Source organism: Xyrauchen texanus, chromosome 4 (genome assembly GCF_025860055.1).
Source record: "Xyrauchen texanus isolate HMW12.3.18 chromosome 4, RBS_HiC_50CHRs, whole genome shotgun sequence".
Lineage (NCBI taxonomy): Eukaryota > Metazoa > Chordata > Actinopteri > Cypriniformes > Catostomidae > Xyrauchen > Xyrauchen texanus.
In genome coordinates, this window is record NC_068279.1 from 45,501,557 (window position 1) to 45,516,667 (window position 15,111).

Consider the following 15,111-nt stretch of genomic DNA (forward strand, 5'->3'; position numbering starts at 1 on the left):
CCTGAGCCTCCCGAGCCTCTCCCGGCTCCGCCTCCAAATCCTCCATTGGCTCCGTCTTTAAAGCATTCATCGCCCTCGCCTCCTTCGGCTCCGCCTCCAGAACCTCCTACAATTCCTCCCCCAGAGCCTCCCGAGCCTCTCCCGGCTCCGCCTCCAAATCCTCCATTGGCTCCGTCTTCAGAGCCTTCATCGCCCTCGCCTCCTTCGGCTCCGCCTCCTGAACCTCCTTCAATTCCTTCTCCGGAGCCTCCATTGGCTCCGTCTTCAGAGCCTTCATCCCCCTCGCCATCTTCGGCTCCACCTCCAGTGGCTCTGCCCTCCGAGCCTTCTACACCATCGCCTCCCTGGGCTCCCCCCAACACTGTTCCGCCTCCTGACCTGCCCAAGGCCTTATCGCCTGAGTCTGCCACAGCCCTGCCTAAGCCTCCTTTGGCGCCGCCTCCCAAGTCTTCTTCGGCTCCGCCTCCGAAGACCTCCTTGGCTCCGCCTCACACGGCTCTGCCAGCCTCTGTCCTGTGGCCTCTTCCCAGGCCCCCTGACCCAGTCCCTGTCCGGTGGCCTCCACCCAGGCCTCCTGCACCTTCCCTAGCCCGGTGGCCAGCTCCCAGACCACCGAAACCTGTCCCCGCCCGGTCGATACCACCCCGGCCTCCTAAACCTGTCCCCTTGTGCCCCCATGGACTGCTTAATTGTCCCTTTGTGCCCCCCGTGGACTGTCTCATCTCCCAGTGTGCCCCCCGTGGACTATCTCATTTCCCCTCGTGGCCCCCCGGACTTCCTGCCTGCCCTCTGTACCCCTTGGACTGCCTCCTTGTTCTTGTGCCCCCCCTGGTCTGCCTGCCTGCCCCCGGATTTCCTGCCTGCCCAGTGTTCCCCCCTGGTCAGCCTGTCCACCTATGTGCCCAGTTGTACTGTCTGTTTGCCCCTGGTGCCCTCATGTTGTTCTTATGGACTTGTCTTTTGTTGTGTTTTTAGGATCGTCTGGAATCCGATCCTTAAAGGGGGGGCTATGTTATGATTACCCTGTCTTGTTTCACTGTTGCCCTGTTGTTTACCATTGTCACTTTTGCATTTCTTAGTTTGCACTTTAGTCCCTTATGTAATTCCATAGTCTCTTTGTTAGCGTTCGTGTTTTCCTCTGTTTATTGTTTTCACCTGCCCTTGTTAATTTGCCTTTGGTTTCTGTTAATCACATTGTTATCTCGTTTGAGTTCTGTTCTTTCATTGGTCCCCTTTTCCCCTGTCTGTGTATTTATACCCCGTGTCTTTGTTCAGTCTTGGTCAATCGTTGTTTGATGTTAAACCTGATGTTTCTCTCCTTCCCGAGTTCCCAGTTCGTGCCAACCTTGTTCAGCTCATCCAGTTTATGCTTCTTTTCCCCATCGTGGGTTGTTGCTTTGTGTTTAACCCTTTACTCACCAAATAAAGTTCAACTGCGTTTGGATCCACATCTCCTCGTCAGCCTCATTACTCAAGCATAACACCGATGTTGTTTCATGTTTTATTATTACGGGCCCTTTTTCTTGCAGACTCTTCTCGGTTCGAGGTCTCTTTATTTTGAAAACAAGTGATTACCTAGAGGGTTGCCTTTTGAAATGATCCAGGGTTAATGTCGCTCATTTGTTGTGGCTACAAGCTTTCAGCTTCAAACTACTACCACACCTATCACCGCACACATAAACGTGTTGTAGTCGTTAGCTGGATCTCCTTTTCTTTATTTACGGACATTGCGGAAACATGCAAGTATTACTGACAGAATTATGCAATGTCCCGGCAAATCCGTCACGACAGCTCTAAAATAGAAATCATTTTTATAGGATATCTTACATAGTGTAGATTAAAATAGAGCTGTCAATGGAATCAAATGTTTATCAAATTAATTACACTACATGGATATTAATTAATCGCAATTAATCGCATAAAATCATTATTTGCTGAGAAAAGCCCACAAATAAAGGTAATTCAATGTTTAAAACACATAATAATTCAAATAAGTATAATAAATGTGTTGGGCCTTTCATAAATACAATAATTGCAGATATTCATGTTGAAATTGCATTATTGTGAAACATTGTAGTAAACATTTTAAGAAAAATATTGATTAGACAATACAACAATTGGCTTTAGAAGTCAATATATTGTTTGTTTTATTCCAAAATCATTGAACATAAGCCTACAGTCAACAGCGATCCCGAGTTTGTCAGTCTTTCAAAAGACGCGTACTTGTCGCATTCCATCTGTGGTCTTTTTAATTGTTGTCTATGTACAAGTGCGTCAGGACATTTTTGGAGCCTCTCACTGGTTTTCAGCATCATCAATGCGTCGTTTTAAGCATGCTTTGTCAAGTTAAAAGTAGTTGAAACTTGAAAAATCGCATCTTGAGATGCTTTCTGTTGTGCTTCAGCCCAGCTATCAAGAATGTGACCTGTGTGACTGGCTCTCATTCAGTGTCTGTCTGGCTTCTGAGGTTTGTTAAGGCGCGCTGACTGCCCCCTGCAGACGCGGATCGTAAAAACACATTTAGGCTACTTCAAGCTTGAATATCTCTGATAGTGGAGAAATATTCAATCATTTTTCTCCATCACTTTCTTGTCTGAGAAACTATTGATCATATCAGCAAATGGGCAGAATCTGTGTAATTTTTTTGGGCAGAATGTTTGTATTGTCTTTTGTATTTTTCAGTCACCCTCAGTGGTTAGTACAATTTTATCCAATACGTAGCAATGAAGGTCCAGTAAAGGCATCCCATCAATTCAAAACGTGAATACAAAAGGGCATAGCTGTCCTGCTATTTCCCAAAAACAAAAGTGCACGAATTAAATAACTTAAAAGGGGTCATATTATTTGTAAGTAAAATTAGCTTTTGCTTGATCTTTTAAATTTTGCTCTATCAGTTTTGTTCTAGTTCATTTTGAAGTATGTTTCTGCAGCTTACCTTGTATGAGAAAAGTGAGAACAAGCTCAAAATGACCATAAAGCAGTTTTGAAGTGACAGCCATAGCCTTGTTCAGAAGCAGGCAAATGTAATAATGTAAAAGTGTAGGTTGTTCCTATGTGAAATGCTGATGCATAAGGGTTAGATTGTGGCCACATGGGCTTAGCCAAACACAAATACTAATGGTCTCATCAATCAGGCCTCTGCTTTTCCTGGTTATTCAGCATTAAGGCAGGGGGGTATGGTGGTACAAAGGAAACCACATCCTTCTGGACTTTGTATTGTATTGGCATGGCACCTGTAAGAACGCTATTGGCTTCATCACTTTCATCCCACTCCTACTCGCTTTCCTACCAATGACCTAAAAGAAAGTGTGATTTTACCAATCCTCAGCTTTTCATGCTTCCTCTATACTCCAGTGAGCTACATGTATCCTTAGATAACAATAACATACAGTGAAGAAAAACTTATATTATTGATCCAAAGATGTGGAATGGTATCAGCTCAGTTCAGTCATGACAATTCTTGGGATAATAGTATTACGACAATTTAGAGGTTTTGGTCTTGGCGAACTAGATCTGCTTACCCTGCTGCTGCTGCTGCTGCTGCTGCAGAGATGGAAAAAAGACTTTCTACTTGAGGTTGACTGATAGTGGATTTTGCTGAAAAAAATAACTAATAACTTGTTTAAAACGGCAATAACCAAACAAATCGGCTGATACTTTTTAAAATCAATTTATTGAATGCTAAAAACATTTCTATGTCTTTCCTTACTGAGACGATAGTCTAAAATGAATAATATTCCAGATGTAGTTTATTGTGCATCAAAAATCCCAATAATAAATAGAAATAATTATGACTGTTAACTATAAGCAAGCCAGTACACCAATGGCTCTTATTTTGACATTTCTGTGCTCCCAGCTCACACAAACACATAGGATAAACACAGCATGCACTCTTACAATCATCTTGAATGTATTGCAATCTAAACACTATGAAGTAAACATTGTCATATAGGCTAATAAATACTGCACAAGCAGTGATTCTTTAATGGTAGATCAATTATCTCTACTAGCTACTGCTAAGAATGTACATGGACATGCTGCATCTAGGATGCAGGATATGTTGCTGCATAATTAGTCATCCATACAATCCCTGTTAAGCAAATTTAGACAAGTGCTGCTGGGGAGGAGGAGGAGGAAAAAAAACACTCATATTGCACTGCAGTGAGACCACTTGCCTGCAAACGACTGAAGCTATTTAAATGCTAGACAAAAAGAGGCTAGACAAGTTGATTGGCTAACAGACTGCATATCAAGAGACCTATGTAGATTTATAAGCTTTATGAATTTAAATACATTTTACCCAGTGTCAAATAGAATTAGACAGAATATTTTAGAATGTGTCCATGCAAAGTCATACACAATTACCATGGTAATAACTTGTTTTTGGATCGATGGTAGCCTTAGATGTACAGAAATACTGATCACAAAGCTGTATTTTCTGTACAAATGCTTGCGGGAACTGTCATATCACATTTTGATGTTTTTTTTTTTTGTTTTTTTGTGCTGATTTATTATTATGGTATGTAAAATACAGCAGGTAAAAACAAAACAAAATGTGGTTGGTCACTTTACATGTCAGTCAGAAGGTCTCTTCTGGTCTAAGTGGGTGGTTCTTGACCCGAATAAGCAGCAAAGTCGATCAGAATTTATGCTGCAAGTCAAATGTCTGGATATGTAAAAGTACATTGGTGGTCATACCGTGGTATTCTTTGCTATTGCTAATGAAAATTCAATGGTATATAATATAGTAAACATACAGTACCATGGTATGTACTGTATCAATCTACCATAGTATTGCCATCTGATAACCATCACTGTGTCATGGTACCACCACAGTACCTCTTTGCAAGGCTAATGAGTGACAGTGATTTTGCTAAGCATGATGTGTTTTTTGATCAGCATCTTTGTTGGTTGTGGAATAACATTCCATCCTTTTTAGGGGTTGGGTTAGGATTAGGTAAAGGACTGGAGTTGGGGCTTTAACAACATTTAAATCAACCTATAATTTCATTCTGACTTTTGGGGTAATGGTTAAGGTTAAGAATAGGGTTAGGACTATGTTTCTTAGACACACATTTTTCAAGGAGCAACAAAATCTGTTAATCCAGGAACACATCATACATAGCAAAATCACAGTCACCAGGGGTGATGAGGACACATAATTCACTGCATGAATTAAGCCCATCGGGCAGTAGTCATGCATTGCACATGATAACAGTTGAATTTTGTAAGGTGAGAGGATGTTGTGGTCCAAAATGTCCCTAAACTCATGCAACAGGTGTAGTGACACCACAGACTTTAGCAGATTCCCCAGCTGGATAATACTGACTTTTGGTGTTCAGTGTATTGGAATAGTCTTTAAAAATGTCTGCTTATTCTAGACAGGTATGGAACAGTCCCATTGTATGAGGCTTATCCTATTTTGAAATTCCAGGACCATTTCAGATCACTTCTAAAAAAAATTATTAGCTATAAAACAGCTAAATTCTTTTTAAACCCCAGAAAATCAAAGTTCTGTGCTTTTAGTCAATGTCTATTAGCTTTGAGGTCATCTATATAGAGTTATATTATATTGAATGACAGCTGTATCACAGCTTGTCCATAAGGAGAATGACCCAATGCAATGATCACCCTCAGTTTCAGTGGTGTATCAGCTGTCGGAAGAATGAGATCACTGCAAAGTTTCTTCATAATCAGCAGCAGAGTGAGCTCCCACATACTCCACTGAGCTGCGGGGGCAGACAGACATGCAAGGGAGATCAGTATGCAAACAATGGGCACTTCTTGTAAGTGGAAGTGTTCCTGAAGGAGGTCACTTTACAAAAGAAAATGTAAAAAATAATGTGCATGCAATTTATAAATTTCTCTTGGTAATAAATAATATGCATAAATAAATGTAGTGAACATAAAAGTACTATAAATGCAATTTCAAATAAAAAGACAGACAAAACAAAACAAAACAATTCTCACCATAAAGCATTTCCAATGGAGTCTATGCTTAAGGTAAATGTTTCTGTGAATGGCCAAGTAATGGTCCACTTTAACCATTCCATTCTTTAAAAACTGCAGTGGCAGAACTGTAGTATATGAATGGAATCAAATGGTAATACCATAATTCTTTAATATGTACCATGGTACTGAATGATTATTATATTCATATACAATGATATTTACATGGTGCTCCAAGGTACTAATATATTACTTTTAGTTGGACACAGTTGTAGGCAAGTGACTGGAATGACTCATGTAAGTACTAGATAATTCCTTTAGGTGTAAATAAAGACTTGTGTTCAGTGCCAGGTAATAAATTGAAATTACATTCAAATGATATTCAACATTATGTAGGCTATAACATTAAATTATTTCAAAGGTTTAACACTGAACAAATAGCACAGGTACTGCTAATTATAGCAATCCAAGTCACTGTTTGTATGTTCAGTCTTCATGTGTGCATCTTGTGCCAGGCTTTTGCCAACTGGCACTGAGAGCTCAAGGGAAACCAGTTAAAAGTGCCAATTTACTAAGTTCACAACTCTTAGGGGGCTAACCATTAGCATATGTCCCAGCTGGGGGTTGTGCGCTTTAATACACTAGTAGGCCTACATCTCTTGCTGATCACAATAGCACTGACACAACTACCATGGGACATTTGTTTATGAGGTTTCGCTGTAAACAGAGATCCATATAAAACCCAAGTAGCGCTAATGTTACTAATTAGGCACTTTTTGTTTCCCATGGGTTTGCTCTCATTTACAAGAGTACACGCTATACATTGTCAGTCTTAAACAGAAAAACACAATGCTAAAACACTGCACTATAGTTATTTGGCTATGCGAAGGTTTTACACGTTTTTGACTGACGCCCATTTGTCTGAGAATCTTAACTGGAACTTGTGACACAATTGATAAAACTTTAAATGAATGTTCAAAATCCCTAAGCCCTCAGCATTTTTGACTCCAATGCCCCCATTGTTCAAGACAACATTTCAAGCAACCGTCAACCTGAAATTTTTCGTGTTATTAAATTAAAATAATTAACCGCAATTCATGTTTTGATTTCAGAAGTTTCAGGGACTGTTATTTTGTAATTCATTTAGATTTAGATTCATTATTTAATATAATTGATATAAAAATTATTTTTAGTCATCTTGCAGCCCCTTGTGTGTTTGTTGGGGCCCCCTATTTGAGAACCACTGGCCTAAAACATGTCTGCAATTTTCTGAATTTATTTTGTTTTTTTGTTTGTTTTTTGTCTGTTTTTATTGTCTGTAAGTTACAAACAGTTTCCCATATAAAAGGTTAAAGTATTATTTTTTTATCAATATTAAAATACTTTATCCTGTGCAGAGACAACTATAAGTAAGCCATTTGTAGGTTTTTTCTGAAACATGTTGCTCTATAAAAATGCTCTCTTTGTTTGAGAATCCTGACCAGCCAAAGGTTTGAGTTTGGCATGACTATCTGTCTGCCATACCAATTCAGGAATCCTGTTGGAAAAAAAATAAGGATTTTGTCATTCTTTTTTGTGATACCATGGTGACTCTAGTTGTATAGAAATTACACACTTCAAATTTAAACCAGCATTTAGTTAGTTATGGTCAATTTGGAGAGTACTGCCATTCAAAATTCTACACTGACACAGCATGCTAAAGCTACTACTCTATTCATTACATTTATGAAGATCTAATGATGACTTTATCATTCCTTGTGATACTTCCTCCTGTTTGGTTAGGCTGAACATTAAAATAAAATAAAATTCTTTTATTTTTAATTGTTTCTTTTTGAAACCAAGTTATTTAGCATTTTATGCTTTGAGTAACAAGAAGGTGAGCATTTTTTTAAATAGAATAGAAGCGAAACGGCGAAATTTCCCACCACTGAGGAGCATTTTTTTTTCTCTCTGTCTCTGAAAGTCTGGACATCAGCATTTCCATTGCTCCAATACCACTCCATCATGAGCATAGGCTAACATTTACAAGAAAGATGGATTTTGTCAAATAGGTCTATAATAAGACAGCTTGATCACAAATACAGAAAATTACAGATGTTGAGAATGAATGTGAGTGCGGGAGGTAGCCTAATAATGAGCTACCACAAGCAAATATTAAATGTGGAAATAAAAAGACTTGTGGCACGAAAAATTACAAACTTCACGTTCACACTGGAGAAAACAATAAAGGTGGGTAATAGTACGTCTTTCTCCTCTTTTAGATTAGTAACCTATCAGCCACGCAAAATTTTGAAAATTCATAAAAGCTGATAATGTATCACTCTTGCAAATTCCATATGAACCACATTTTCCATGCTTATTGAAGGAGCATTTCATTAGAAATACAGTAAGTCCATATTTCTATTCTTCTAACTAATTGCATACTGCCCATTTACACTACATTTACATTTACATTTATTCATTTGGCAGACGCTTTTATCCAAAGCGACTTACAAAAGAGGAAGAACATCAGCGAATCATCTTAGGGAGACAGTGGTACAAAAAGTGCCATATTACAAAGTTTCACTATCATCAGAATAGTATACAAAACAGATTTAAGTGCAACAAGAAATTTAAATAATTTATGAAGATAGAGAGTGAGTTAGCTTCCCAGATTGAGTTGGGAAGGTCATTCCACCACCGTGGTATGATGAAACTGAAAGTCCGGGAAAGTGTTTTGGTGCCTCTTTGTTTTGGTACGACAAGGCGACGTTCCTTAGCCGACCGCAGGCTTCTGGTGGGAACGTAGCTCTGCATAAATGTTTTAGGTATGCTGGAGCAGACCCAGTGACTGATTTATATGCCAGCATCAGGGCCTTGAATTTAATACCTGCATGAACCGGCAGCCAGTGGAGAGAGACAAAGTGTGGTGTAACATGTGCTCTCTTAGGTTCATTAAAGACCAGACGTGCTGCATTCTGGATCATTTGGAGAGGTCTAATAGCACATGCAGGAAGGCCTGCAATGAGAGTGTTACAGTAGTCCAGTCTAGTTATGACAAGGGACTGAACGAGCATTTGTGTGGCATGTACAGAGAGGAAGGGTCTTATCTTCCTGATATTGTAGAGTGTAAATCTACATGATCTTGCAGTTTTTGAAATGTGGTCTGTGAAATTTAGCTCATCATCAATGGTTACCCCTAGATTTCTGACCGTTTTGGAAGGCAAAACTGTAGTTGGACCCAGCTGCACGGTGATGTTGTGTTCAACTGCCGGGTTGGCTGGAAAGACAAGGAGTTCGGTCTTGGCAGGGTTGAGTTGAAGGTGGTGTTCCTTCATCCAGGCTGAGATGTCTGCCAGACAGGCAGCGATTCGAGCAGTCACTGTGGTGTCGTTGGGCTGGAAAGACAAGTAGAGTTGCGTGTCATCAGCGTAGCAGTGGTAAGAGAAACCATGTGACTGGATGATGGGTCCCAGTGATGTTGTGTATATGGAGAAGAGAAGTGGCCCAAGCACTGATCCCTGAGATACCCCAGTAAGTAACTGGTGTGGCTTGGATACTTCCCATCTCCATGCTACCTCAAAGGACCTTTCTGAGAGATAAGAGTTGAACCAGTCAAGCACAGTTCCAGTGATACCCAGTTTAGAGAGGGTGGAGAGAAGGATCTGATGGTTGACTGTGTCAAAGGCAGCAGAAAGGTCCAGCAGAATCAGAACGGATGATCTGGATTCAGCTTTCGCCTGTCTCAGCGACTCGATGACAGACAGCAGGGCAGTCTCAGTGGAGTGTCCACTTTTGAAGCCTGACTGATTGTCATCCAGCAGCTTGTTCTGTGAGAGATAGGCGGAGATCTGATTGAAAACTGCCCTTTCAAGTGTTTTTGCCATGAATGGGATGAGAGAGACTGGTCTGTAGTGTTCTATCTGTGTGGGGTTAAGTGCAGTTTTTTTCAGCAGTGGGGTTACTCGAGCCTGCTTAAATGTAGTGGGAAAAGTGCCTGCAAGAAGGGATGTGTTAATTATGTGTGTAAGTGCCGGTAGGATGGACGGAGAGATGGCCTGGAGAAAGTGTGATGGAATGGGGTCAAGGGAACAGGTTGTGGGGTGGTTGGAGAGGAGGAGTTTAGAGACCTCAGTGTCAGTTAAAGGAGAGAACATAGGGAAAAAAGGGTTGCATACAGGAGCCAGGTGTTTGACAGGGTGTGGTGCTATGAATGTATTGCTGATGGCTGTAACCTTATCAGTAAAAAATGCTGCCCTGAGATCAGTCCGATGTTCACGAAGGACATCAGACAGCCAGGGGCTGGGTGGTGTAGTCCGTGCTGGTCTAGAGGAGAGAGGACAGATGTTGTCTAGACAGGTTGTTAAAGTAGAGCTAAGTGTGTCTGTGGCAGTGTTTACATCAAGCATGGAAAATACATTTATTGTGGGAAGAGAGGCAGAGACATCAGTGGAAAGGCGAGAGGGTGAGAGAGAACGGAGGTTACGGCGAAAGGAAACCAAAGGTGGGGTCGGTTTTACAATGGATGGGAGAATCATGTTGAATTGAACAAAGTAGTGATCAGAGACATGTAAAGGTGTAACAAGAATATTAGAGGTGGTACAGTTACGTGTAAAAATGAGGTCCAGCTGGTTGCCCGACCTGTGAGTTGCTGTGGTGTGTAGTCTTTCCAAGTCAAATGAGGCCAGAAGAGTATTCAGTTCAATGGCCTGGGGTTTGTCTTGGTGTATGTTGAAATCACCAAGAACCACAAGTGGCCTGCCATCCTCTGGCAAGGGGGACAGCAGGACATCCAATTCCAATGCTGATGAAAATCGTTGTAGATTTGGAAGATCTGGCTATAATACATCGATCGATTACTTCCATGGAGATAAAATTATGTTGGTTACAAGATTGTCAGATGTCGAGAGACGGATCGACTATCTGGAGTCTTCGGAGAGGAAATTAGCTTCTAATCCGTTAGCGACCAAGATGGATTTGCAATGCGTTTTGGAAAAACAGGAGGATTTGGAGAATTGTAACTGGCGAAACAGCATCCGAATTGTTGGAATTCCTGAGCATGAGGAAGGCAGAAATATGGTGAAATTCCTAGACGAGCTCTTCCAGAGTCTTCATATAACAGGCAATAAGCTGGAAATCGAACGAGCTCACAGAGTCCCAAATCGAAGATCATCTGAGGGAGACAGGCCCCGATCAATTCTGGCCAAGTTTCTGAGATCATCCGATAAAGATCTTGTGTTGCAAGATGTGGCAGCGGGGGCGTGGTCAAGCGCCCGTCCGGGAGAGAAGAGCGGTAAGGGCGCTCACACCTGAGCTAAATTATGTCTAACACCTGTCTCTAATTGCAGTAGAGCGAGGAGAGCGGATTAAAAGCCAGCAGCCACAGAGCAGAGGGAGGCCCGACCTACAGCAACCCAGTGTTTCCTGTATGGATATATGTGTGTATACACAGTATAGAGTGTGAATAATAAAAAAGGCTTACCTTGTGCCAGAGACCTGTTCCCTGTCCTCTTTCAAGAAAGGTGGCACACAAGAATCACAAAATGTTCTTGTTCCCAGACTTTGCAAATTTGACGAGAGAAACGTGATCAATTCAAGAAATGCAAGAAAATCTTACATCAACGGAAGCTCGCTTTTGCACTGATGTTTAAGGCCAAACTGAGAATAGATACTAAGGATGGCCTTAAAATATTTGCATGCCCACAACAAGCATTGTCCTTTTTAAAAACATTGGAGTGAGTGAGCCATTTGGTGTTTCTCATGTGGCCACAGAGTGGATTGACTTGTTGTATATACACTCTACTGTCTGAGGAAGCTGGGCAGCATTTTATTTCTTTTTGTGTTAGTTCCGCCTAGTGGCTGGAGTTTGTTTTGTGTAATAACATTCCTTCCAGGAACTCTTGCATCGACAGAGAATTGTTTTTGCACTGATGTTTCTGGCCGAATTGAGAATAGATACTAAGGATGGTCGCAAAATATCTACATGCACACAACAAATATTTGTCCTTCATATAGACAATGGGGTGAGTAAGCCAACTGGTGTTTCTCATGTGACCCCCGAGTGCACTTGACTGATTAAATATACTGTTCACTGTCTGAGGAAGCTGGGCGCCATTTTGTTTCTTTTTGTGCTAGTTCACACCTTTGATACAGTTTTGTGAATTAATCTACACATTCTTTGTGTTTATTTTGCCTATTGACTGTAGTTTGTTTGATAGTTTATTTCTGTTATGTAATTCTGTCTCACAAAATTTGTATAGAAGCACCAGACTTGAGGAATCCGATGGCAAAGTTGTCACAGGGACTCTCTTAGGCATGCATGAACCTTTTAAGTTTAGAGGGATGGCACTGTCATAAGCAGGTTTAATGCGCACACATTTCTTTTTCTGTTTGTTTGGTTTGGGGAGAGGTTCGGTGTTTGATTGTTGCAGTAATGGGGAATGTGGCTTATATAAAAAAATTTTTTACATACAATCTATTATTTCTAACATGTCAAACTGTCAAATGTTAGTATGAGTGGATTATCACTCTCCATGTGGAATATGAAGGGGTTGGGTCATCCCATAAAAAGAAGGAAGATTATTTCAATTGTTAAACATAAGAAATATGATATTGTGTTTCTTCAAGAAACCCATCTTTCTCTGCAGGAAGCTGAACAATTTGGGAAAATATGGGGTGGATATGTTTTCTTTAGCGTAAGAGCAGGGGAGTCATTACACTGATAAGCATTTACGATTCAAAAGTCTCAAACAGATTAAAGATAAATTAGGAAGAGTCTTATTGTTTTAGCAGAAATTCTGGGGCAACGGTTGATTTTGGCTAATATATATATATATATATATATATATATATATATATATATATATATATATATATACACACAAACCTAATGCTGATGATCAGGGCTTTTTATAGATCTTGAAGGGATGTTGCAAGCTGCTGGCACCCCTCATGATATAATATTTGGAGGAGACTTTAATCTTTTAATGGACACAGTCCTTGATCGTAGTGAAGCAAAAGTGTTTAAGCCCCATAGAGCAACATTGGCACTTCAAAGGATGTGTAAAAATCTGGGTCTTACAGATATTTGGAGACTTTTGAACCCATCTGGTAGGGACTATAAGTCCATAAGATTTATTCTTTAAGTCTCTCATTTGTTTGAGCCTAAGTCATTGATTGTTCAATTGGAAACATCTTAGTCTCAGATCACTCCCTGGTGTGTTTATAGGTGTTACCACATACAGAGAAGAAAAAAAATTATATAGTTGACACTTTAATGTATACCTTTTGCAAAAATCCTGATTTACAACAAATGATAAAGGATGAAATTAATGTTTATATGGAGACCAACTGGTCTTCAGTATCCTCTGTGTGCTTGTCTTGGGAGGCACTTAAGGCAGTTCTTAGGGGTCAGATCAAACAGTATGCCTCATTCATCAAAAAATCCAGAGCACGAGAACTCGTGGTGTTGGAAGGGATTGTTAAAAGTGCAGAGGCAGAGCTGAAGTGCCGAATGTAATCTGATGGCCTCAGAGAATTGACCCGAATGAAATAAAGATATAACACTATTTTGTCACAGAAGGTGAAGTTTTGGCTATTCAGGGAAGACAGTCATGCTTTGAGTAGAGTTTAAATGTTATTTAATTTCAGATTATTTTGCTATGGATAGGGGCACCCGTCCCGGTGACTTCTTTTGACATTATTGTTCTGTCTTGCCCTGGAACCATTAGCAGCTGCGATAAGAAAGGAAGATGATTTTCCGGGGGTGGTAGCAGGAGGTATGGCGCATAAACTTTTGCTTTACACAGATGATATTTTGTTATTTGTCCCCGACCCTACTAGATCTGTGCCTTGCCTCCACAGAATTATTCATTCCTTTTCTAAATTCTCAAAATAACAAAGTTAATTGGTCTAAATCCGAAGCTTTGGCTCTGACAGCGTACTGCCCTGTAACGGTACCTTCCAGTAGCCCAAACAGGGCATTAAGTATTTGGGCATTTTATTGCCAGCAAATTTGTCTGATTTAGTTAGAGTTAGTTTTGACAGTTTAATTAAAAGGTTTTCGAGCGATGTGGGCAGGTGGGCTTCATTACATTTATCTATGATTGGGAAGGTCAATGTTATTCAAATGAACTGTATTCAAAAATGTAACTACTTTTTACAATCTCTCCCTATAGATGACCCCATCTCTTATGTCGAGCAATTTGATTGTATAGCAAAGTCCTTCATTTGCAATGGTAAATGTCCCAGATTACATTTTAATAAGTTACATAGACCGATTGACAAAGGTGGGCTAGGCCTACCCAAGATTTAGTTTTTATTATTATGCATTCTGTCTAAGACATTTGGCTCACTGGACACTTCCACCAGAGAGAGCCCCTCCCTGGTTTTGTATAGAAGAGGACGTTCTTGCCCTCATTTTGCCATTACAATGCCCTTCTATTAAACTAACTGGAGTTGTTAAGTCACACCCTGTTATCTCGCATTTGCACTTGGTATGGACAAATGTGTCCAGACTGTTTAATTTGGACATCTATTTAAATGTTGCCTCAAGCATATGACTGAACCCTAAACTACAGTGCATCCGGAAAGTATTCAAGAAGTCATCAAGCAATGTGTATGTTTCGCTGTGAAAGAACCAGTTAAAAACATGTCACCCATTAACAGGCTGGCAAAGACTACAGTAGAATGCATACAAATTGTATGGTTTCAAGTCCAATGTCAACTGTTTATAAAAAACTAATAAAGAGTGTGAGTGAGCAATTAACGCAAGTGAAAGAAAGAGCAACTGGGCAGGTGGGACGTGGCTATGTGGATAACACTCGAGGCTCAAAATGAGATTTCAGCATTTTGGTGAAAAATCCTTCTGATGACAACAGCTTTCAATGGTCTTTTACCATAGCCTCATTTCCACATCAAATGATGAGGAATGGAATACTACCAATGAGGTACAGAGTAATGAGCACCACTGCTTTCTTCTCGCTCTCCGTTCCTCTGGCTTCTTTTAAGAAGAGGGAAAGTCCCTGATGATTCAATGATCCTCCTTTAACCAGACACATGGCTTCTCCTCCAAACTTGCAGACAATTACAACGCTATGCTATCTTGTCCATTCACAAGCTCACTTACAAGTCCATTAACATTCACTTGATAATGGACTCAAATGGCAAAAGGGGTTTATTTGA